The sequence below is a fragment of the Pinus tabuliformis genome, chromosome 3_1 (assembly GCF_031772625.1).
Source record: "Pinus tabuliformis cultivar Carrire ecotype Pingquan chromosome 3_1, CPIR1, whole genome shotgun sequence".
Taxonomy (NCBI): Eukaryota; Viridiplantae; Streptophyta; class Pinopsida; order Pinales; family Pinaceae; genus Pinus; species Pinus tabuliformis.
In genome coordinates, this window is record NC_142301.1 from 707,411,625 (window position 1) to 707,436,378 (window position 24,754).

General features: G+C 34.8%; 1 pseudogene across 1 annotated transcript; it reads right to left on the reverse strand.

The window, feature by feature from the left end:
• Nucleotides 1-14,354: 14,354 nt before the first annotated feature.
• Nucleotides 14,355-15,873, reverse strand: LOC149189138 (chitinase 1-like; annotated as a pseudogene). The gene is made up of 3 exons (XR_016255877.1): nucleotides 15,310-15,873; nucleotides 15,066-15,222; nucleotides 14,355-14,934 (listed from the first exon to the last, which is right to left on the reverse strand). The product of XR_016255877.1 is annotated as a chitinase 1-like (transcript).
• Between the last annotated feature and the right edge of the window lie 8,881 nt (nucleotides 15,874-24,754).

Genomic DNA, 24,754 nt, shown 5'->3' on the forward strand with positions numbered 1-24,754 from the left:
ACAACTTGGATGTTTTGAACATATATGGGATTATGTGGAAAATCCCTCAGCAAATGAGGTTCACCACATCCCCAACACTTCAGTGGCTCTCCTTCTTTACCCCCACTGATCTTCTTCCCATTCAGATCCATAGGTTTTGATCCAGCTTTAGATTGGGTTGGTTAATTTCCATTCCCTTTACTTGAATTTTTACGTTGATGATCCATTCCAAAATTTTTCAGATAGCCTGGTTTCTATCATTTTGTTCCAACTACAGGTTTGGTTTCATCCTTGTTCTACCAAACCTTGGAGCCTTCTCCCTTATTCTTAAATTGTTGGTAAAAAAGTCTTGCCTTCTGTACTTCTTCATCCATTGTATTCAGATTGTCAAACTTATCCACTCCTTCTAGACAATAGGAAAATAGTTCACAAACTGTTGTACCCTCGCTTTTTCTTCTTTAATGTAAGGCATGTACTATAGAAAATTTGTAAACTTTGCCACAAATTCGTCCATGGTTAATTGTCCTAACTTTAACTCATGGTACTATTTTTCACAATCATCATAATAACGTTCACTTAAATAATGGTTCTTGAACTACTTTTGGAATTCCTCCTAGGTTACTGTCTTTCCCTCTAGCAAATCCACACTTTTGGCTTCCTCCCACGAGACGGAAACTTTACCTTGCAACTGGTAGATGGCCAATCTGGCCTTTAAGTTTATCTCATATTCGTAGACTTTGAAATATTTAGTCATATTTAGTAACCATGCTTCTGCATCCTCCTCCTTCTCCCCATCAAAATTAGGGGGTTTATTTTTCCTAAATTCCCCTTGTAGTTCTATTTTCTTCTCTCTTATATGTTCTTGGGTATGTCCTATCGGCGCCCCCCCTCCCCCCCACTTTCGGATTTCTCTGATTATGTGTCCATTTTATTTCACATATACTATCTTATGGATAGAATTTTTCATCCATCAATCCCCTCATCATCTTCTCATGTTCCTCGCTGGACTTTAGCAGGCGCTCGTTACTGCTTCGCAGGCATGCCAATTTTTTCTAAAGATCCCTAATGACATTCATAAATTGGGTAGTTATTGGGTTAGATCTATTTCCTAATACATCATACAAGGATTCTCCTCGAGCAATATCTAGAGTCTCTTTTGCCATCTTCTTTGTAATTTATTCACTTGCTTACCTTCAAATTTAACCGAAATGATTATTAGTTTTTTTCTTTAAACTGTATTTTTTTTTTTTAATTTACAAGGTATTGTTCATTACTTTATGTAGTGGTCCCTTTGCCCAATGGTGAACATGGCCTCTGATACCATCTGTCACATCTCCATAGTTTACTACAAGTCAATTTTTTTTTGGAAATTAACCCTTCTACATACTACCATGCTTAAGTAATTCAAAGCACCACCATACCCTATTCTATTAAGTGGAAGGATAAATCATATTCTAACCATACCTCCCTTATCAAGTTATTGACACCAATATACATTAATGACCTCACCAAGAGGTCATCTCCTACGTAATCCAAACTATTTTTGAATATATCTATTATGACTCATTTATCATGGTCGTCTTGTTGTGGGTTTATGGTTCCTTGTCACATTTGTTGATCCACGTTTGGACTGTTATTCGATATATATGAATATATATGGGTGAATTATTAAGGTTGGTCATGGTAAGTGTTATTTAGGCACTAGAATTATCCCCTATATCAAAACTCCATATATCAAAATTCATGTTCATTTTATGGTTTCCAATGCTATTAATTGGCACTATCTGAATGGGCTGTGTTGGAAACCTCATGTCCCATACCCATCTTCCACATAGTTCTTCATCACATGGGCACCTATGGCCTTCCCCACAACATTTAATCACTTGGAAACACGCACTATCTACTCAAGGGTATCATCATGTACAAAACACTAATGCGGTTGTTTAGTTTTTGTTTTTTCATCCCTCTGTCACTCCTATTCTTGGTGGCTTTGCCCAAACACTCGCTGCTCAACCTTGTTTCGTCTCCTTTCTCCAGAATGGTGACAGTTTCCCAACTCTAGGGTTTTTCCTTGCCACATTACCCATGAACACAGCCATGGCTAAAATGTTTCTCAGGATTTATATTCAAATAGAGATTCAAGATACATTGCGACCTTGTCCCTTACTCGCTTCAACAACTTTGACAAGGTATTCTCTTTGCACATTTTGGTATGATTTAATTGGGATGGTTTCAGTTTCCTTTCTTTTCGAGCTCAAGGTTACAAAAATAGAAACTTGTTTATTATGTTGAAGTTTGGATCTTTTAATCTCTTTAGCCAGCCAAGTACAAGAATATAAGGCTCCTCTACACGGCTTACCTCTTGGACTATTTATTTTTTTCCACAGATAAATTATCTTCTCTTACTGACAAGGGTTTTGGTTGCATTTAGTTAAATTATTTTCCAAGTTAACCCTTCATAGGCTTCTCCATTTGTGCAGGCATTCGGGACTATGCTCTAGTGCCACGAAAGAGTTATTTTCTCAATTCTTTCCACGCGCAGTGAAGAAACCCTGACTAACTGACCACAAGGGTACGTTCCTAGATGAATCCCTAATTATGTATGAGACTTGTGTTACCTAATTCACCACACTTATTTTTTTAAAGTTATTTCTTCCTTTCTTTTTCACCTTAACAGAGTTTAACTTCTAGCCATTATTTTTCTCTAGGGTTTATGCCAGGTTATCGATTCTAACAGGTATATCAATGCCTAAATATTTGCCTTTCCTTTTTTTTCTGGATACTGTTATAGTAGGGTTTTAGGTCGACCCTTCATTTATTTTTCAGATACAGTTTATTAATGTGTTACATTTATGCAACATAACTTCCCTGCCAATAATTTGATAATGAAAGATCTCGCTCAACCTCAACTCAGTCACACTGTAACCCTAACCTTTATGTATCTTTCGAGGTCAGTGGAACCCATTTCACTGGAATTTATGTTGTCAATGTTATTGGAATGTATGTGGCCCATATCATTTTCTATGGAGATAGTAGTGTTGGTTGGCTAAATTGATGAATATCTCCCTCTATTTTATGCAAGCCTTCTTGTTGAAGTATCATTTAATAATATTCACTGTATCAAAGTTTTATTAAGTCCAAGTATCCTTCCCTGTGAATTTTGGGTATTATTTATCAAATGTACTCTAATAACTTATGTGGGATTTCAGAATCCATGCATAAGAATTGAACCTGGAACATATGGAATGTGCATTGCTCTTTTTTTTTTAATATAATTTATATGTTTCTAATTCATAGCTATGCTCTAGCCTCTATAATTTTGTTTACTTTATGGTCACATTTTCAATACCATAAGGACCCTATTTAATGCATATGGAAAACATATTTTTGTTGGATATATGATTGTTACAGTAAAATTTCTCTCTTGTGAATGGGTTATGTTTGTAATCATTTCCACCAAAGATGTCTTAATTGCATTTGATAGTTAGTATTCTTAACTCTTGCTATGTTTATGCCATGATTTCTTGAGTTTTCCTCACGATAATACAATTATGAAGGACTATATAGGTCCCTTTTTTGATTATCCCTATGAAGTACCTCTTTAAATGCTTTTATGAGAGGAATATGAATGCGTTTTGCGACATAAATCATTATTGTATGTTAATTCCCAATTTGATTATGGTTTTCTTTTCATAGCATTCTAAATTACAAATCTGTTACCTCTCGTTTTGTCTTCGGTTTTTCTATTCATATCGTTCTGTAATATAATGTCTACGAAATGCAATTTACTTTTGGTTTCCAAAATTTAAACCTATCACGCTTCAGGTTCCCATTACCCTCAAGCTAATGGCTATTTTTTTCACTACAATGCACGCTTACTACCTGTGATAATTAAAATTATCTGGGTTGGGAATCAATAAGGGTAAATACATAATTACATCCTATGCCATCGTAATGACCTTTCATTCTGGTTTCCATCTCATCTAGTACAACTTTCTAGACTTTTAACAATATCATCCCCGTGTTAATCTATGTAGGTTGGTCATACACTCGACCCTTCTATTCTTGAATTCTTTCTTTTTGAGTTGGGGTTCTATTTTGAATCTTAATTCCATAATTCTTTCTTTATTTTCATTTTTTTTAATAACTGCAGATCTTAAGAGAATTAGTTACATAATTATTTTTTTATTAAAGGCCCAAGTGAAAATTGACTCAAGATTTCCCCCCTGAAAACTCCACCCAGCTATTCCACCGACCCCTAGGAGAGGGTAAATCAATTTACTCTAACCAATATTTAGCTTATCTAACCAACAAGTTTCCCTTCTCGATTTCACTGATTCTACCATAATTTTCCCTGCTCTTTTTAATTACATCTAACTATAGTGTAGGTTACAATAGATGTTACCAAATTTTGACCCTATTCACTACTAAATCTCAACACTGAAGACTTAAGGGAATAATGCAAGCTCTTTAAAGCTTTGCAATAATTATGAAAGCAAAATACTAATTACAATATAAGTTTCTCAATTTTTGTACCATGTGAATAGAGAATTACAGAACTTATTAAGTTTTTATAGAAATATTCATTCTCTTTAATTACTCGTAATACCATAAAGTCTACGTTACATTATTCCTTGCTCAATAACAAATACTGAACTCTTTATAATCGAAGGAAGAAGAAGCGAATAGTTAGCCACCTACAATACTGCTTTTGAAAATCATACGCATCTACCCTTATGCATTCAAGTAAATAAAGAGTTTTGATAACCACATGCTTCAGAATTAATAACAGGCTTCATACACATTAAAATAGTCTCATCATTCATAGGCTTCAAAACTAGTGACAGAAGTCCTATGCATCGAATTAATTGCATAATTAATCTCAGAGTTAAATATACACAAATTTCCTAACCAAAATCGCAATAGAAACTCGTACTTAATGAGAACACTTGCCACCCAACCATGAACTGTACCTCCATTTCCCCCTGAGCTAAGAACACTCGCCAAGGAAATAAACAACCTCTGTTGATCCCTTTCCTACGTATTTTATACCTTTTTTTCCATTATGGATGTTTCCCTTAGTAGAGTCTCGCTTTTTTGGACCTTTTTATCCACTTGCCTAGGATTTTCCATAAAATCCCGCCTTTCTCTCCCATGACACTTTTATGCTTATCCAAGCTTAGCATCTTCCCCAACTAAGCTATTTAATGGATCTCCTATCCATTAAATCTTGTCTAGAACCTTATCTAGAATATTTATGATGGAAAAATTATCGTAGGCAAGAATCTCATCTTCAAATATATCATTTTCATGTACTTAAATCCATTTATTTAGTAATAAAAATATTTATTTACATATCTGTTTCAATGTACTTCATGGCTTTTCTACTATAATTTTAGTCTAAATAAAACAATGTTACAACAATAGAGGGATATTACACTCCAGATACCAAGTCTATAGAGAAGTAAATGTCCCATTTAGGTGGTAATCCTGGAATTTAAGCAAATACATCTTTGAATTCCCTAAGTACCAGGTGGTCTTTGATGCTTGGTTCCTAATCATTGATTGTCTCTTCCATGTGGGCTACATAAATTTGGCATCCGTTTTTTACTTTTTCTTTAGTTGCATGGCTAATATCCCTTTGACATAAATTGGCCTTGGAATTACTTGTCCTTGTCTTTGTTTCCCTTCTTCATTGAAGCAAGAAAATGACTTATCATAGTAGTCTATCACTTCATGGTTTTTTGGCAACCAATCCATACCAATTAGGAAATCATATGATCATAATGGTATGATGTTCAAATTTTCAATTTTTCTCAACCCTTTCATATTAATTTGGCATTCTTTTACAATTTTAATTACTCTTCATTTAGATCTTGTAGCTAATTGAACTAACCAAGTCGTTCCATTCTTGGTTTTCCTTAAGTTAATTCTTTCAACAAGTTTAGGATCAAGATAAATATGACTAGCTCTAGAAAAAAATTAAAATTACAATGGGTTAGTTATTTATCTTAACTTAAACATTAGTCAAATGTGATTGATGGTTATACTTCTTGTTTTCCAATGCTACATAGATCTTGGGCATGCTTCTACCCATTTCCCCCATCACATCAACTCCTAGAATGTGATGCGTAATGTTGATTTTGTCTCCTTTTTAAGGGTATTTGTTGTACATGTGATTTCCTCCACAACCTCAACACCTAATGGGATAAAATATTGGTCTATTACTTAATGAATCAACCCCCTTTGGTTTATTATCGGTTAGTTGAGTTTGATGATTTACCTAAGAACTTTTATTAAAAAATGAAGGTTTAAACACCTTCCTTTGCTCCACCTTGGCTCTTTTCTTGCCATCCCAAGTTTCTTGGAAGGTTGGTTTGTTTTTTTCCTACTTATAGAGATACTTTTCCTTCTTCATAGCTTCATCCAAATTGCTTAGTTCATTGAATTTTATCATTTCACATAAATGGTAGAAACCCACTCACAAATATTTGTATTCTTATCTTTCAATCCTTTATAAAATCAACATACCTAAACAATTCAATGAATTTACAGGATACTCTTCCATTTTCATGTTTCCTAACTTGAGTTAGAATAGCTATTGCATTTTCCCTTCATAGTAGTTCCAAGACAAGTATTTCATTTGGAAGTAATCTTTAAATTTCTGCTATGAGATATTTTTTTCATCCAAGTATTTTACTTCTCTAAGTTGGTCTGGCTAAAAGTTCACTCCCCCCTCCAAGTGGTAGATTACAATTCAGGCTCCAACAAGTGCAAAAGTTGAAATGAAGATGGAAAAATACCCAACAAAATGAAAATGGGACTTTATCCTTTCCTAGTGGCTTATAATTTATCACATCCTAATAGACATCAAGGGTTAGGGTTAGGGATTTTGCATGTTGTAACCCCAAATTAGTGTTATTTTTGTGGACCTTCTAAATTTTTTTGAAAGTACATAGATGAATTTATCCACATGTATGAGTATGGGAAGATGACATGGCATCCACAGAGTCCCATTTTGGTCAACAAAATAGGTTAACTTGTCAGAGAGATAAATTAGATGCACGAACTCTATTAGAGGTGATATTCACACAATTGGAAGCATAGAATAAAATTAAGAGACTATGATATAATACCACAACTTTTTGACCCAAAAGTATAACTCAAACCCTCAATGCACCCCTAAAGGTCTTGCAACAATGTCGGTCTTGCTCATGAAATGGCCCTTACAAGCCAATAGCTCTAATTTTTCCAATCAAAGTACCAAAATGAATCATTAAATATACAAATGGACTCTAATAAAATATAGTTTCAATTATGAGGAATTGCTTAGAGTATAGAATCAATAAGAATACCTTTTCACTATAAGAACAAATGGAACTAGAAACCAAAAAAATATCCATAAATAGAGTGAGGAACTAAAGCCATAAGCTAGAGCTACAATTAAAGATGGAGTTATATAGCTAGGAACCAAATCCAATGCTATAACCAAGAGCTAGAGTTAATCAAAAACCTCTCATTGGGAATGTGTGATCCCAAATGGAAATGAAAAAATAAATGGTTGTAATACTTAGTGCCCACATTGAATTCAATAATTAATGAGGTTTAGAAGAAGAAAAAATGGCAATGCAAGCATTAAAAAATTAAAATAATAGAAAATGAAACTAATAAATGAGAAAAAATGGGAGTGGTAAATGGATGGATAAGGATGTTTGGCCTTCCCATTAATCTCATCTCTACTTATACATCTTCTTTGAATTGGACTTATGAAATTTTTTTCTGCTAAGAGGTGAGGATGTATATGAAATTTGGTTGTGTAAACTTTTGAATGGCTCGTGAACCTTTACTCTACATTACAAAATGAAATTTCCTAAATAAAGTTTAAGTAACCATTTGAAGCTAGTTTTCCCATTTGTGTTTCCAAGGTAATATCTCTTTATGGATTATGAGTTTTTTTTATTGGCATATGATGGAATCATAACTAGAATTACACTTTAATGAATTCTTATGGACAATTCAGTTGTGATTAAATAATTGTCATTATAAATTTAGATATCTCTTACTCAAAAGTCATTATCAAATTAATATGAAATTTCCTTTATTAAATTCAATCCTATCCCATTGTAAACTCAACCTTAATAGAAAAATCACTCAAGAAATTTATTTAGTAGTGCAGACAAGGTCAATGAGCATGATTTTATGGTTATCACAATCCCTGATATAGTTTCTACACTCATGATTTCATAAATAAACACCAATCTTGTTCTAGGAGGTGATTTTCCATTCAATGGGCCATACACTATGTTCAAACCATGCCAAGAAAATTGTTTTGACTCAATCTTAGCATCCAATGTGCAATCTCAGCATGCATAACCTCTTTCCATTTTAATAAATCTTTAGAAGTGATATTTTCATTATCTCATTAGCTAAAAATTCTAAGTCATGACTCTTACACCACAACCCTTTCATAAATAACTATCCATTGGAGTGTTTTCTTTATGGAGAAAAGTGTTTGAGTTTATAATATTTTACGACTAAACATTATCGTGTATATCCCAAATTCAATGTTTTCCATCAACCTAAATTGAATAAGGACAATGCTCTTTTTATCCATTTATAAGTCTATCTTTTACAAACTATGAGTTAGCTCTACTTTGATTTTATAATCCAAAAAAGATATACCAAGGCTTAGAGATTCAATGATTAAAGATTAAGAATGTATACTAATGGAGATGCTTATTTTAGCAAATTTAGAAATGCATTGAGTGCAAATTGTTATGTATTAATAAATCAAATTTGAAAGAAACTTTTTACTTCCCATAAATCTTAAGAAATTAATTCCTCTTTTGTTCCATATATTGTCAAAAAAAATGTTACTTCAATTATAACAAAAGAAATTTGAAAAAATTGTTACTTCAATTAAAAAAAAAAAAGAAATTTGAGAAAATTGTTACTTCAATTAAAAAGGAAAAATTAGAAAATTGTTGCTTCAATTATAAAAAAAGAAATTTGACACAAGTGTGTTTCAAGTGTCCCAGCAATGTTAAGAATATTTCCATTCGTATTGCTCAATGCACAACTTTAATTAACAGCGAGATCCTGTTTATTTGGAAGGGAAAAACACTAAATTTTCACATTATCTATAGGCTAAGGACGCTGACTAATTCATTCATCATACAAGTAACTTTTATATTTATATATTTATATATATATATATATATATATATATATATATATAACTTTTATATATATTATTAAGTGATATTTATAATGTTATCATACACCTAATAACATTATTTCCATTTTAAATAATTTACATTAATAAATATTTTAAACATTTTAATAAAAATATTATAAAAATTTTAAAAATATAATAAAATAATAAAAAATTAAAAATTAAATTGAGTTGTCACCTCAATCTTAATTTCGTATCTATAATATAAAAAACAACAGAGTACTCTCCAAAAGAAGCTACTACTTTCAAAATTAACTTAAAAACAAAAGTCTCAATATGATTTTGTCATAAAATCTATATATTGGTTACACCAAAAATTGAAATAATAATAAATTGAAAATAATAATTGTAAAAATAGTTGAAGAGGTTTTTGGAACATATCTCTAGTACAAATAAACAAGTTTAAAATGAAGTGAATAGCATTGATAAGTTTATAATAAGTCTTAAAGAAAATTTAAAGATTAAATAAAATAATATATATATATATATATAGAAAGAAGATCATGGCCAAGTCAGACACCACATTGGTGTATGAGATTCCCTTGGTTGTGGGATAAGGGACGTACCTTCGCGCAATGATTTGTTGGCTAAGTCTATCGAGGCATACATACTCACCTCCCTCTTGTTTTGAACTTGTCAACTCTTAGTAGGAAACACATGCTCTTAATCATTAGGCCCACTCAAGCTATATATATTTAATATTTCTAATTAATTAAAAAAATAAATTAAGAATAAATAAATTTGGTAAATAATTTTCTATTTATATTTAATAGTTTTTGTATAGATTTAAATACTTTTTTACTATGTTAAATTACTTAAAAACAAAGTTAATAATTATAATTATTAATTAAAACATTTTGACTCCATTAAATTACAAAAAATAATATTTAATTAAACAAATAAAATTATTAATTATTAATTATTAATTATTAAATGAGTTTAAATTCATCTTAATTTTAAATTTATGAAGTGCTAGATAAGTGCAAATGTTTCTTCAATTTTTGCACTAAAAAAATTCACTTAAAAAATTTGTTTGGAAGTTAACATAGATGTAAGATAGTTGTTAATAAGAAAATATTACAAAAAAATCAGAATAAAATAGAATATAACTTTAAATATATTAACTTATCAAAATATATATATATATATATATATATATATATAATTGTATGATTTTATAATTGGATTAATATTTAAAATTTCTTAATTTATAAAAACTATTAATATTATATTATTAAATGATGATGAATATGATTAACATTTTTTTAGATCAATATGATATATTGCACCTTATAAAAGTAAGAGATAAATTGAGACTCTTTAAAAATTTATTTCTATGATATAAAAAAAAAGGAGAGAAGCATCTCTATATCACTAGAGTTTTGTTGACTTAACAAGTCAAGAAGGTTGGTAGTGTGCCAAATACTTCGGAAACCTCTTAGAATTTGAAAAGTCATACTCTTTTGTCCCAAAGTGTTTTCCAAATAGACCAACACCTAGTTTCACTTTGAAGCTCATAGGAATTAGTTCTTCTTAACAGTCGAGAAGACATAAATATATTTTACGAGAAAGAATGGATTGATCACCTCCTTATAATACATTGACTTCCTTTTTACCTCTATCTCCTTATCTTCTACAACTTATGGTTAAATTTGGAAGTAATAGGTTTTTAATATTATCCCTATTCTCCTATTTTATCCCCTAAGAGTGGGTAGCTTAGAGTTAGAAACAGTTTTGGGGAACTTCTTGGGTTCCATGTTGCAAAGCTTCACTTTTGGGGAACCTCTTAGGTTCCATGTTGTAGAGCTTCACTTTTGGGGAACTCCTTGGCTTCCATATTGTAAAGCTTCATATACATCAAATACCTAAACATAGCGATACTTTCAATGGAGAAAAGCTAACTTCAATTAAAAATATATAGTAAAGAGTATTTCCTTTAATCTTAAAATTGTAACTTATAAATTGATTTTGATTATAACAAATATATTACATTATTAAAAAATTATGTTTTTTTATAAATTTACTGAAATTTAAATTTTTAATTACATAGTTTACATATTATAAAGTAGGATGATCGTCAATTAAACAATTCTCATAAAAAATTATATTTATATTATTATTACATTATATATATGAAAAAAATACACAGCTTGTAATTTATTATATTAAAATTTATCATGTTATTTGTGAAAACTAAATAGAAATAGAAAAGATCTTAGAGATTCAACGATTAAAGATTAAGAATGTATACTAATGGAGATGCTTCTTTTAGCAAATTTAGAAGTGTATTGAGTGCAAATTGTTATGTATTAATAAATCAAATTTGAAAGAAACTTTTTACTTCCCATAAATTTTAGGAAATTAATTCCTCTTTTGTTCCATATATTGTCAGAAAAAATATTACTTCAATTATAACATAAGAAATTTGAGAAAATTGTTACTTAAAAAAATAAAAAATTGTTGCTTCAATTAAAAAAATTGAAAAATTATTGCTTCAATTTAAAAATAAATAAATAAATTGAGACAAATGGTTTCAAGTGTCCGCAATGTTAAGAATATTTCCATTTGTATTGCTCAATAGCAATGTTACGAATATGTCCATTTGTATTGCTCAATGCACAACTTTAAACCGTGAACAGCGTGATCATGTTTATTTGGAAGGGAAGAACACTAAATTTTCACATTAACATCTATATGCTAAGGACGCTGACTAATTCATCATACAAGTAACTTCTTCTTTTTATATATATATTTATCATTAAGTGATATTTATAATATTATCATACCCATAATAACATTATTTCTATTTTAAATAATTTAAATTAATAAATATTTTAAACATTTTAATAAAAGATATTATAAAAATTTTAAAAATATAATAAAATAATTTAAAATAATAAATAAAAAAATAAATTAGGGTGTCACCTCAATTTTAATTTTGTATCTATAATATAATAAAAAATATAGTACTCTCCAAAAGAAGCTACTACTTTCAAAATTAAACTCTCTCCATCCTTTCTAAAATAAAGTTCAAATATGACTTTGCCATAAAATTTATATATTGGTTACACAAATAAGTTGAAAAAATAATAATTGTCAAATAGTTGAAGAGGTTTTGGAACATATCCCTAGTACAAATAAACAAGTTTAAAATGAAGTGAATAGGATTGATAAGTCTATAATAAGTCTTAAAGAAAATTTAAAGAATAAATAAAATAAAATTATATATATATATAAAAGATCATGGCCAAGTCAGACACCACATTGGTGTATGAGACTCTCTTGGTTGTGCGATAAGGGACCTATCTCCGCCCAGTGATTTGTTTGCTAAGTCTATCGAGGCATACATACTCACCCCCCTTTCATTTTAAACTTGTCACCTCTTAGTAGGAAACACATGCTCTTAATCATTAGGTCTACTCAAACTATATATATTTAATATTTTTAATTAATTAAAAAATTAAATTAAGAATAAATAAATTTGGTAAATAATTTTCTATTTATATTTAATAGTTTTGTATAGATTTAAATATTTTTTATTATCTTAAATTACTTAAAAACAAAGTTAATAATTATAATTATTAATTAAAACATTTTGAATCCATTAAATTACAGAAAATAAAATATAATTAAACAAATAAAATTATTAATTATTAATTACTAAATGAGTTTAAATTCATCTTAATTTTAAATTTATGAAGTCCCAGATAAGTGCAAATGTTTCTTCAAATTTTGCACTAAAAAAATTCACTTAAAAAATTTGTTTGGAAGTTAATATAAATGTAAGATGGTTGTTAATAAGAAAATATTATAAAAAATAATAATAAAATAGAATATAACTTTAAGTATATGAACTTATCATTTTATAATAAAAAATAAAAAATATAATTTTATTTATAATAAAAAAATTAAATAAACGAATTTGTATGATTTTATAATTTGATTAATATTCAAAATTTCTTAATTTATAAAAACTATTAATATTATATTATTAAATGATGATGAAGATGATTAACATGCATTTAGATCAATATGATATATTGCACTTTATAAAAGTAAGAGATAAATTGAGACTCTTTAAAAATTTATTTCTATGATATAAAAAAAAAAGGAGAGAAGCATCTCTATATCACTAGAGTTTTGTTGACTTAACAAGTCAAGAAGGTTGGTAGTGTGCCAAATACTTTGGAAACCCTCTTAGAATTGGAAAAGTCATAGGCTCTTTTATCCCAAGGTGTTTTCGAAATAGACCAAGACCCAGTTTCACTTTGAAGCTCATGGGAATTGGTTCTTCTTAACAGTGGAGAAGACATAAATATAATTTTTACTAGAAAGAATGGATTAGTCACCTCCTTATAATACATTGACTTCCTTTTTACCTCTAGCTCCTTATCTTCCACAACTTATGGTTAAATTTGGAAGTAATAAGTTTTTAATATTATTCCTATTCTCCAAGATGATATCCTATTTTATCCCCTAAGAGTGGTTAGCTTAGAGTTAGAAACAGTTTTGGGGAACTTCTTGGCTTCCATGTTGTAAAGCTTCTAATACATCAAATACCTAAACATAGCCATATTTTCAATGGAGAAAAACTAACTTCAATCAAAAAGATATAGTAAAGAGTAATTCCTTTAATCTTAAAGTTATAAGTTATAAATTGATTTTGATTATAATAAATATATTACATTATTAAAAATAAATTAAAAAATTATAAATTTACTGAAATTTAAATTTTTAATTACATAATTTATTATAATATAATGAGCGTCAATTAAACAATTCTCATTAAAAAAAATTATATTTATATTATTATTACATTATATATATGAAAAAAAATACGCATGTTCTAATTTATTAGATTAAAATTTATCGTGTTATTTGCGAAAACTAAATAGAAATAGAAAAGATCTTATCATTGTTCTCAACTATTACAACATATTTTATTGTAATTAAATATAAATTAATTACAATGGTATTACTTATGTTATTATGTAAGGCCATGAACTTGATAAAGTGATAAAGCTTCATGTATTCCATGTATTATTTAATTTATAATATAATATTCGAAAGCATATTCACCTACTAGAAACATTAATGAAGGTTTCACGCGATTCTTAATCATCTTTAATACCAAATCCCCATTATTCTCAACCTCTAGAAAAGCACGCCACGCAGGTCCAATGCCACAGTTATTTAGTATGGATTTTATTATACTTTATTATGGCAAACCGTATACATTATTATGGCAAAGCACACAGATGGAGATCGAACTGCTGCTAATCCGAAATCTCAGATTTATGAGAAGTGTTCAAACCACGGTTTTGATAAGACGAGGTTCAGATTGAACCGCAGCGCCGAAAGGCCTCTGGTTGTTGCAATCCAGGTTTGAGCCGTAGCTCACCCCAAGAATGTCACTGTATCTTTTGTAGAAGCCGATGCGATCCTGCTGCCTCGAGCCACTGCCTTTCCCGCACTCCAGCCCGCCGTTGATGATGTTGGTAACTGCTCCATATCCCGCCGCTCTCCCAGCGGCGCTGTCGCTGCCGGACGGACTCCATGTCCCGGTCATGACGTCGTGGCAGGAAGGCTTTGGAGACTGGGCGGTGATCCAGAACCACACCGCCGTCTTAAAAGAGACCGTGGCATCGCTAGCAACAATGTTCGGGTTGTTTATGCCGTCGAATCCTATTGCCTTGCCGGCCGGTCCATAGTTGTAGTTCCTCAATATTACAAATCAAATTGAGTACACTGAGCATTAGGCTTAAATTTCATGCAGATATTTCTTCTTGGGTGCGTCTGTGCAGAATATAATTAAAGAAATTAAAACTGAGACGATATAGAAACGACGGACCATGACAATTGAACGGGCCCTCGTCCGTAGTATCTGTTTCCAGATGCACAGGGCCACTGGGAGCTTGGCTTGCAGTACTCGGCGGGAGGATTGCCTTGCTCCTCCTTGAAACAATAACCCCACGCGTACGTACCGTCTGGGGTCGTCGCCCATCCGCCTGTTTACCAATATTTCATACAAAATGAGATGTAAAGCCAAGTAAGATCACAGAGGGAAAGCACAAGTAATAGAGATGAAATATGACCTGTGGTTTCGTGGGAGGATTGTCCAAAGAAAGCAGCGAGCTCTCTTTTCCGAGTAGCGACATCGCCGGTGGTTCCGAAGGAGGGAAAAGCATTGGCAGCCGCAATGAAGGCAGAGTAGGTGTAGAATCCGCTGGCCTTGCAACCGGCGTCGTTTCTATGCTTCAATAACTCATTGAAAATGCTTTCAGTGATTATAGATGCAACTCCCTATCCACCGGGAGTGGGTGACGGAGGCGTGGGAGTCGACCCTCCGCGTTGGCTCTGGCAATCCTGCCCGCAATGGAGTCGATCCTCCGCACTGGCTCTGGCAATCCTGCCCGCAATGGGCGTCCGTGTTGCCACACCATCCCCATTTGCCGCAGCACAAAACACCGGGACAAAGAGCTTCGCCTGCTTGCCGTCCGCATTGGTCCGCAGATACAAAATACAAATTCATCGTCGCCATTGTAAGCAAGGCGATCGCCATCGCGGAGAACTTCATCGATTTCATATTGCAGACACTCGTATCTATCTCAGCACTGCATTAATTGCAACTTTCGGTTAAGTTTTGGAGACCGCTGACCGTCTTTTATTGCCATATTTCCGGTCTCCTTCACGTTCACGTCTCTTGAAGCGATATGAAATATTCTCCGCTTCCGTGTTCACTCGTCTCTTCAACCTACATGAAATATCCTCCACTTCCGTGTTCACTCATCTTGACATCGACGGCCAAATTTTCAATTCAATGAAAGCCCATATTATATTTTATTTGTGATCATGAGTCTCATCTCTGAGACCTTTAATGGATAGAGTTGAAATTAAAATAATTATGGCATGTCCTAATTGTTATTAATGAGACCACCGCCTAGACCAAAATGATTCGACGAACATAGAGATGCCGACAGTCCAGTCGCGCATGTGGTCCTCAATGTCCACACCCGACACATGGACGACTTTGGTAAGTAGTCTCACTGTAAACGAAGCCTGGAATTTCAAATTCATCCTTTTCTTTTTTGAATCACTAACTAATCTTTACAGCTAACTGTAAGAAATAGTTGTTACAACTAATCTTTGTTTAAATCACTTATTAGAACTTAAATCATTTGTTAGAATTTAAATTACTTATTAATGACAGGGAACTTGAATAAATAAAAGTTAAATTTAAGGTTTTAGTTATTATTATTAATTTTTTTCCTATGTGTGATTTTTAAAGTTTCCAAATTTTTCTTCAACCTAAACAAGTGTTTCGTCCGTTGTCTATTTTTGAAAAAAAATGGGGATATTTTTGGTTAAATTTGTCTACACTTGGGAGATGCGGCGGGGATTCCCATCAGAATACAAGTAATCCGAAACAAGCAGGAGACACCAACAAAATGTCAAGACCTATCATCGGGGCAAGATGGTAGGCAGGTAGCAGAGGTAAATGTTTACCATGTGCGACGAAGAAACCAAGATTCATCATTCTGATGAACAAACTGGAGCGATACAAAAGTTACATGAAAGACCACGTGCTAATATGTAAGTTCATCGGAGTATGGTCGACGGAAAATGACCTCACCAAATGGATTCAATAAAAATGGCAGTCCCAAGGTCACATCGCGCTAGAGGCTTCTTCACGGTAATATTCTCGACCGTGCAAGACAAAGCAAAAGTATTTGAAAATGGTCCTTACTTTCATTATAATGCTCGTTTGTTTATGAGATATTCAGAAGAATGCTATGACCCAGACAAGTGAAAATTTCTGGCAGCCCCGGTTTGGGTCAGGTTATTCGGTCTCCCAATGGATTTTTGGGACACAGAAATATTGGAGGGCATTGGAAATACGATACGCAGATTTGTCAAAATAGCAGAAACAACAAAAAAGGAAGATATACTTCATATGCGAGAATATGTGTATACATAAACATAGTTGAACCTATCCCATACTCAGTGGAACTAGAATACCATGAAGAGGTATCGTAGCAAACTTTAGACTACGAACACATCCCATTCAGATGTAGAAGATGTCATGAGTATGGTCACCTATTTAAGGAGTGCCCAATGAACCTAGAAGATGGAGAAAACATGAACAAACAATAGAGGAAACATCAAGAAGATAAGGAAGGGTTTCAAGAAGTGAGAAGCAAGAGAAGACAAGCAAAAGACAACCCCAACGAGGGAAAAAAATAATATCAAGCTTAGCCGAGCATAACAAATAGCTTTGAAGCGATGCAGGGAAAAGAGGAAGAAGACAATGAGGCCTAAACTATGGACTATCAGGAAAAAGGAAAGGAGAGAAGTTCGAGTCAAGGCAAGCCAAACCCCAAGAGGAAAGCCCAAAGAGAGCTGACAGAGAAGGAGGAAAAGGAAGACAGAGAGAAGATGGAAAATAGCACAATGGAAATTGACCCAAGTAAGGGAGAAGAATTAAGCATGAAAGAAGAGGTGTTGAGGAAACTGTTAAATGAATGGAGACACCTAGATGAAAGATTTATTCCAGAAGACCAAAAAAGACTATACAAATAAACATTCCAACAGTATCAAACTAAACAGGGGCAGGGGTAGGTGGAGATGGCAGAACAATTGGGGATGCATCATGACAACTCCAAAGAATACTTAAATAAAATGAAAGGAGGAAAGAAAAGAGGTCAAAAAACCTACAGGAATCTATACAGATTGTGGGAGAAATGTTGGTGAATATAGGGAGGGTGGTACCGCTATCAACGGTATACCAACAAATAAACAAAGTAACCCAATGATAATTACATCTTGGAATATAATAGGCCTCAATAGTAGAGGCAAGCAGAGACATTTAACTGAGAGACTAAGAAAAGAAAAACCTCAACTCATGATGCTACAAGAAACAAAAATTACAGGAGGGAAAATGGAAGATATATTAAGTAAAATAAAACCAAGGTATGAATGCATGACCATAGATGCGAGAGGTAGCGCAGCTGGAATAGCAATACTGTGGAACCCAACAGAGATCACAGTGGACTACTGGAAAGGTATGAAGCGATTCCTCATGGGGGAATTTCGTCTGATAGGAAATAGAGAATGGTTCCTAGTCTTTGCAGTATATGGCCCTCACATTCCAGTGGAAAAGGAAAATTTCCTCCAGCAAATAATGAAGCTTAGCCAGCTACACAAAGAAAAACTTTGGTTGGTAGCAGGGGACTTCAATTTGATAACATCAATAGAGGAGAAAAAAGGGGGATTGCGAAGAAAAGAGCTGGAAACAGAAAAATTAAGAGATTTACATGAAGAAGTAAAATTGGTGGACATCCCTACTATAAACAGAAAATATACGTGGAATAACAGAAGGGGAGGGAGCAGACAAATAGCCTCTCGATTGGATAGATTCTTGGCAACATAACACTTCATCAACAAAGATATATTCTATGAAGCATCAATTCTTCTGTGTCTAGGGTCGGACCATTGGCCTATTAAACTCGAAGTAGAAATGAATCAAGGAAACCAAAACATACCCTTTAGGTTTGAGGCATTTTGGTTAAGAGAACCAAACCTAAATGATAAAATGAAGGAATGGTGGAATGTGAGTGAGATAGTAGGGAGAACCCTGATGCACACCTTTCAACTCAGACTAAAATATCTAAAAGGCAAAATAAAGAAATGGAATAAGGAATAATTCAGCAACATACAGAAGGAACAAGAGTTAATCCAAACAAAGATGAAGAAATTACAACAACAAATAATCAATGAAGGCAGAAGTGAAGGGCTAGCAAAGGAGGAAGGGAAGTTGATTAATAAAATGGAGGAAAGAAGACAACAAGAAGAAATTCCATGGAAACAGAAATCAAGAATCCAATGGTTAAAGGAAGGAGAAAGAAACACAAGGTTTTTCCACAAAGAAATAATCTATCATAGGCAATAGAATAGGATCTTGTCCTTAATAGATTAGCAAGGCAATCGTCTTACCCAAAAGGAAGATATGGAGAATCTGTTAGTACAACACTTCAAATGGCTGCTGATAGAACCAAACATAAGAAGGGAGGAGAATATAAACAAAATCACACAGCACATCCCTAACCTGGTGAGCAGAGACCGGAACATGGCCCTATTAAGAGAAATATCCAAAACAGAGGTAGAAGAAGTCATCATGAATATGGTGAGAAATAAAGCACTAGGGCCAGACGGATTCACAGCCGAATTCTTCCAGGCGACATGGCCTTTCCTAGGCGAAGTCATAGTGAAATTAGTGGAGGAGTCCAGGCGCACCAAAAGAATGCACCCGGCATTGAACTCCACATTTCTGGCCCTGATCCCGAAGACAGAGCATTTGGAAGAACTGTAAGGGTTCCAACCAATAGCACTCTGTAATGTCATATACAAAATTATGGCTACAATTATGGTAAATCGTTTAAAACCTATACTACTTGGGTTGATATCTCAGGAACAAACAGGGTTTGTTAAGGAAGACAAATAACAGATGGCATAGAGGTGGCACAAGAGGTAATTCATTCATTAAAAAACAAAAACCAAAGGAATGCTGGTAAAATTAGACTTGGAAAAAGCCTATGATCGACTGAATTGGGATTATTTACAAGGAATATTGAAGGCATTCGACTTTGATGCAAGATGGATAAGCTGGATAATGTCGATGGTAACAACCCCAGTTTTGTCAATTTTGCTCAACGGATCTCCCACTGAGGCATTTAACACAACCCAAGGGTTGAGGCAAAGTGACCTGCTTTCCCCTTTCTTGTTTATCCTGGCAGCGGAAGGCCTTGGAAGGTACATAAAGGGGAAAGTTCGAAGTGAACAGTATACTGGCCTCAGACTATGGGGGAACGATCTACCATTAACCCACCAACAATTTGTAGACGACATAATGATGTATGGACAGGCATCACTCAAGGAAGCCAGGAAAATTATGGAAATTCTCTCAGACTTCATTAGTGCCTCAGGGACGGAGATAAACAAAGATAAGTCTGATATGTTTTTCTTCAACACAAAAGTGCCCTCACAAGCCTTCTTAGCAAGAGTAATGGGATTCAGAATAGGAAATTCCCCCACGAAATACTTAGGAGTCCAGCTAAATGATTAGCGAAACAGAGTGGCAAACTGGAAACCCATGTTGGGAAAAATCCAAAGAAAGATGAAGAACTAGACATTCAGGACATTGAATATGCCAAGTCGCATAATATTATTAAGATCTGTATTACAATCTATCCTAATATACCAACTCACCAGTCAGGCGACTCCAAAAACAGTATGCCAAAAGATGATAGACATTTTCAAAAACTTTTTATGGCAAGGGCCTAGAACGGAAAAAAAATGGGCGCTTCTATCATGGAACTGGCTAAACAAACCCCTAAAAGAAGGATATCTAGGACTTCGAGATCCCTATATATTGAATCAAGTCGTGGGGGAAAATTTATGGTGGAGATGGATCCAGGGAGGGGTAGACCTATGGAAACAACTATGGGAAAGGAAGTATGACATGCCTAGGTCTCTAGAAGGAAATCTGAGACTCCAAGACGACAAGGAAGGTTTAACAATATGGAACCTAGCTGTAGATAACAAAAATCTGATCAGCAACCACAGCTTCTATGAAATCAAAGGAGGTGACAAAGCCAATTTCTGGGAAGAAGCATGGCAATAGAGAGAAAAACTAAACAGCAAGCCCCAGCTAGAAGAAGTCCACCAATATACCAACATCCATGGGGAAAAAATAGTTAAAAACTTCTGGTGCATAGATCCTAGAGAATATTTGAGAAATTGGAAACAAAAACAGGACTGGCCAGATACACCAGAAACACCCCAATAGAAGCTATACGAAAATGAAATGGCAACCAGGAAAATAGCAAGAAAGAAAGGGCTGGACATACTAATATGGGGTTACAGGATGAAAGGGATGTTCACAATTAAAGAGGGTTACCAACTACAAGCAAAACATTTCAGGCATTAAGAGATAAATACAAAGACATGGCCGAAGGTTGCTTTATTCATGTGGCTCCTACGCCGCAGGCGTGCACTTTCATGGGATCAATTGCAAAAAGAAGGGCTGCAAATACCCTTGATATGCTACTTATGTCGAGAACAAGTAGAAACAATGGATTAAATGACCAATACATGTAGATATAGTGATAACCTGTGGAAACAACATAATCAACTCTTCGAAGTTAGTGATAGGAATCCAAACAACATGAAGACAACAATAAATAATTGGCGGAAAAAGCCTTACCAAAATACAATCCTGAAATGAGCTTGGAGAATTTCGCTAGGGTTTGTCTTGTGGGCAATATGGAAGGAATGAAATAACTTGATTTTCAAAGAAAAAAGAAGAACGGAAGCAGAAAAATTGAACGAGATAATCTAGAATATAAGAGAGACAATACTAGCAGAGAAATGGTATGAGGAAGATTGGAAAAGTAACCCACAAGAAGAAAGGATAATGAAAAGCATGAACTTTTAACCTAGTATGTTGAGTGCATCCTCGTGGAAGCACCATACCCTCAATGAAGAGGAGGAAAATCACTATAAATGGCCTTAGAAAGAATTTATCAAACTTAATTTCAATGGGGCTACAAAAGGGAACCCTGGAGTGGCGAGGACAGGAGGATTATTCAGAGATGACAAGGGGAAGACACTCAGAGTCTATGCCATGGACTGTGGCAATGCGACCAACAATGAAGCAGAGCTTCATTCTCTAAAAAGGGGATTGGAAATTGTGATAAAAGAACAATTTCAAAGACTGTAGGTAGAAGGAGACTTGAAAATGGTGATCGAAATGGTGAAGAAGCTAAAACAAGGAATACAATGGGAAAAAATCAGCCAACGCTGGAGAACTGCTTGGCTGGTCCAAGAGATCAGCAAGTTAATTTGACAGATAAGATACATCATCCCAACACATGCCTGAAGGATGGGCAACATGGCAACAGACAATTTGACAAACTAGGGATGCGACCAGGTAGGCAAAAACCTAGATATAAAAGCAGAAGAGCTATCACAAATGGAGGAAATGAAGAAACTAGTGGAGATACTAGAAAAAGACAAGGAGCATGAGGAGAACCCTTGATCACGGTGGAGTAACACAGAGGAGGTGGGCCAACAGAGATAGGAAGTGGAGATGTCAAACATTGTCCACACGAGCACAAGGACAGGGATAAATATGGGAAGTGGAGGGAGAGGACAGTGGGAAGGGTAGGTGGAAGGACAAGTCTGGGAAGGAGCAAGCCCCGAGAGAAGGCAGGTGGAGCTAAGAAGGGAAGACAATGAGGAAGGTAGGGGAGCCAGCGGGAGAGCAGGCAGAATGATGCTAGCAAATGTCAAGACAATGAAGGAGGACTCGCGGGAAGAGCAGCCGGAGGCATGCGTGAGTTAATGAGAGCCAGAGCGGGAAGGGATGGAGGGCCATCATCTTGAGGGGATGGCATAGGGAAAATGGTGGTGAGTAAATGTGAAGGATATGTGGTAGATACACGGAAGGACAGAAGGGAAAGGGGGATAAAAAAAATGGGCAAAGAGCTAGTTGGTAGTTACATGCAGAAGGCGAGAACGAGAGCAGAAGCAGAGAAAGGTGGTAGAAGGATGACGACGTAGCCCGGGGAATGCAGCGGCGCCATCTCTGGTAGACAGTATGTTCTTCTCCTATCCCTACACCTCAGAAGTATAGTGATACCAAATTCTATAGTCTTAGGGAAGGAGACCAGGAAAGGTATGGACTCGATAAGAGTCAAAACTAGGATCTCTTGGAACACCGGCCGGGTTGAGAATGTAGATAAAAAAATGAGAGAAGAAAGAATCAAAACCCTAGCTCTGAAGAAGGTGCACAGAGAGAAAGGAGAAAGTCGGGGAGAGAAGAGTGAACTTGGTAAGGAAGCTGGTCTGAGGAATCTCACTCCCGCTAGGTGGCGTCTAAGGCTTGGAGGAGATGTAAGTACCTAGAATAGAGAGGAAGACACCATGGAGACCTCAGAAGATGAGACGCAAGATACTGCAGCCCCTTAGAAACCTACCTGGAATATCTTGAGCAAAATTGAGAGGACAACCAGAGTGTTAATTAGAACAAAGAAGGTAGAGAAGAGGGAGAGGGGAATGAAATTACCTGGTGTAGTGCAGAACAGGGCCATGGCCCTTCTGTCTAGCTCCCCCGATAGGTTTTCTATGGTTAAACTTCCCTGCGGTGTCTGGAACAGCAATACAGTCCCCCCTAGCAGCAATACAATCCCCCCTAATGGCGTCCCCATGAGGATGTCTTTGTCGAACCTTCTGGGCGATGGCCGATGGAGCGAGACTAACCAAAGAAAAGAAGAAGTGAGGGCTAGAAAAGAGCAAAACCAAGAGATGGCAGGGGGAAAGCTGAAGGGAATTCTAAGAAATCTCAGGCTATTTAGTCTGGAGCGGGACACCAAACATGGCTCAATTAATTGTAAAATTAATTGGGTGTTATACCAACAGAATATTGATACTTTTCATGGTTATGTTACAGGTTTAATCATAATCTACATCCAGTATAGTGTGAAGGCAAGAAAACGGGGAAAAGCCAACAACAACAACGACAAAAACAGAATGGGAAGAGATGGAAAAGAAGCGACCAAGAAGGGCAAGAGAAATACAGGTAAAAAGAATGTCGAGGGGGTGAGAAGCTCCTACAAAGAACAACGTAAGAGAGGTAGAAAGACAGGACATGAGCATATGAAGACCCTCATTGACGCGTACATTGCAGGGAATCCACCTAAGGTCAGAGCCCAAATTGCTGGTTAGGAGAGAGAATTAAATGAAAATATTAAGAATAAAGACATTCCCATGGAAGAATGGGAAGACATGGTTCAAGACCCGGGCAACACCCGCATACGGCACACACTCTTCAGACAAACGATCCAGCAATACTCGGTCATGGAGAATGTTGTGGCCTGTGCCATGACTCTCAACAAAGAACAGGTAGCAAGCAAAAGTTCGGAGGCACAGGAGGACACCAAAGAAAAAGATCCCTTCAGAGCAGAGCTACTCAGGGAGATAGCAGCAGTCCAGATCCAAACTTATTGAAACAATCTAGCACTGGGAAGGATTGAACAAACTATGTAGGATATGAAGAGAAGCGAGATGCTGGGTTTTGGTACCAAAGCTCCAGCCCCCGGAGTTGAACAAGGTTCTAGTGCTGTAGGCGTCCCATGCTCGAGATCTCTGCAACGAACCCTTTCATTCCCTTAGTGAATTGCTTCGTTATGCATTTCACTTCGACCCCTTGGCCACTGTTGGGGAGAATGCCCTTGAAAACCTTGCCGAAACCCCCTTGCCCCAAAATGTTTTCTTCGAGGAACCTGTCTGTGGTGATCCTCAAATCCTTGTAACTGATTCTATGGGGCCAGTACTCCTGTTCCCATTCTTTAATTGTTTCTCTATGCTCCGCTCTTTCGAGAAACGCAACCACAATGGCCAGCAAAAGGAGAACTAGTGTGAACATAGTGATGCTTGCTACTAGTCCCCGGTTCGGACCATCGGAATACGAGAAGAGATACA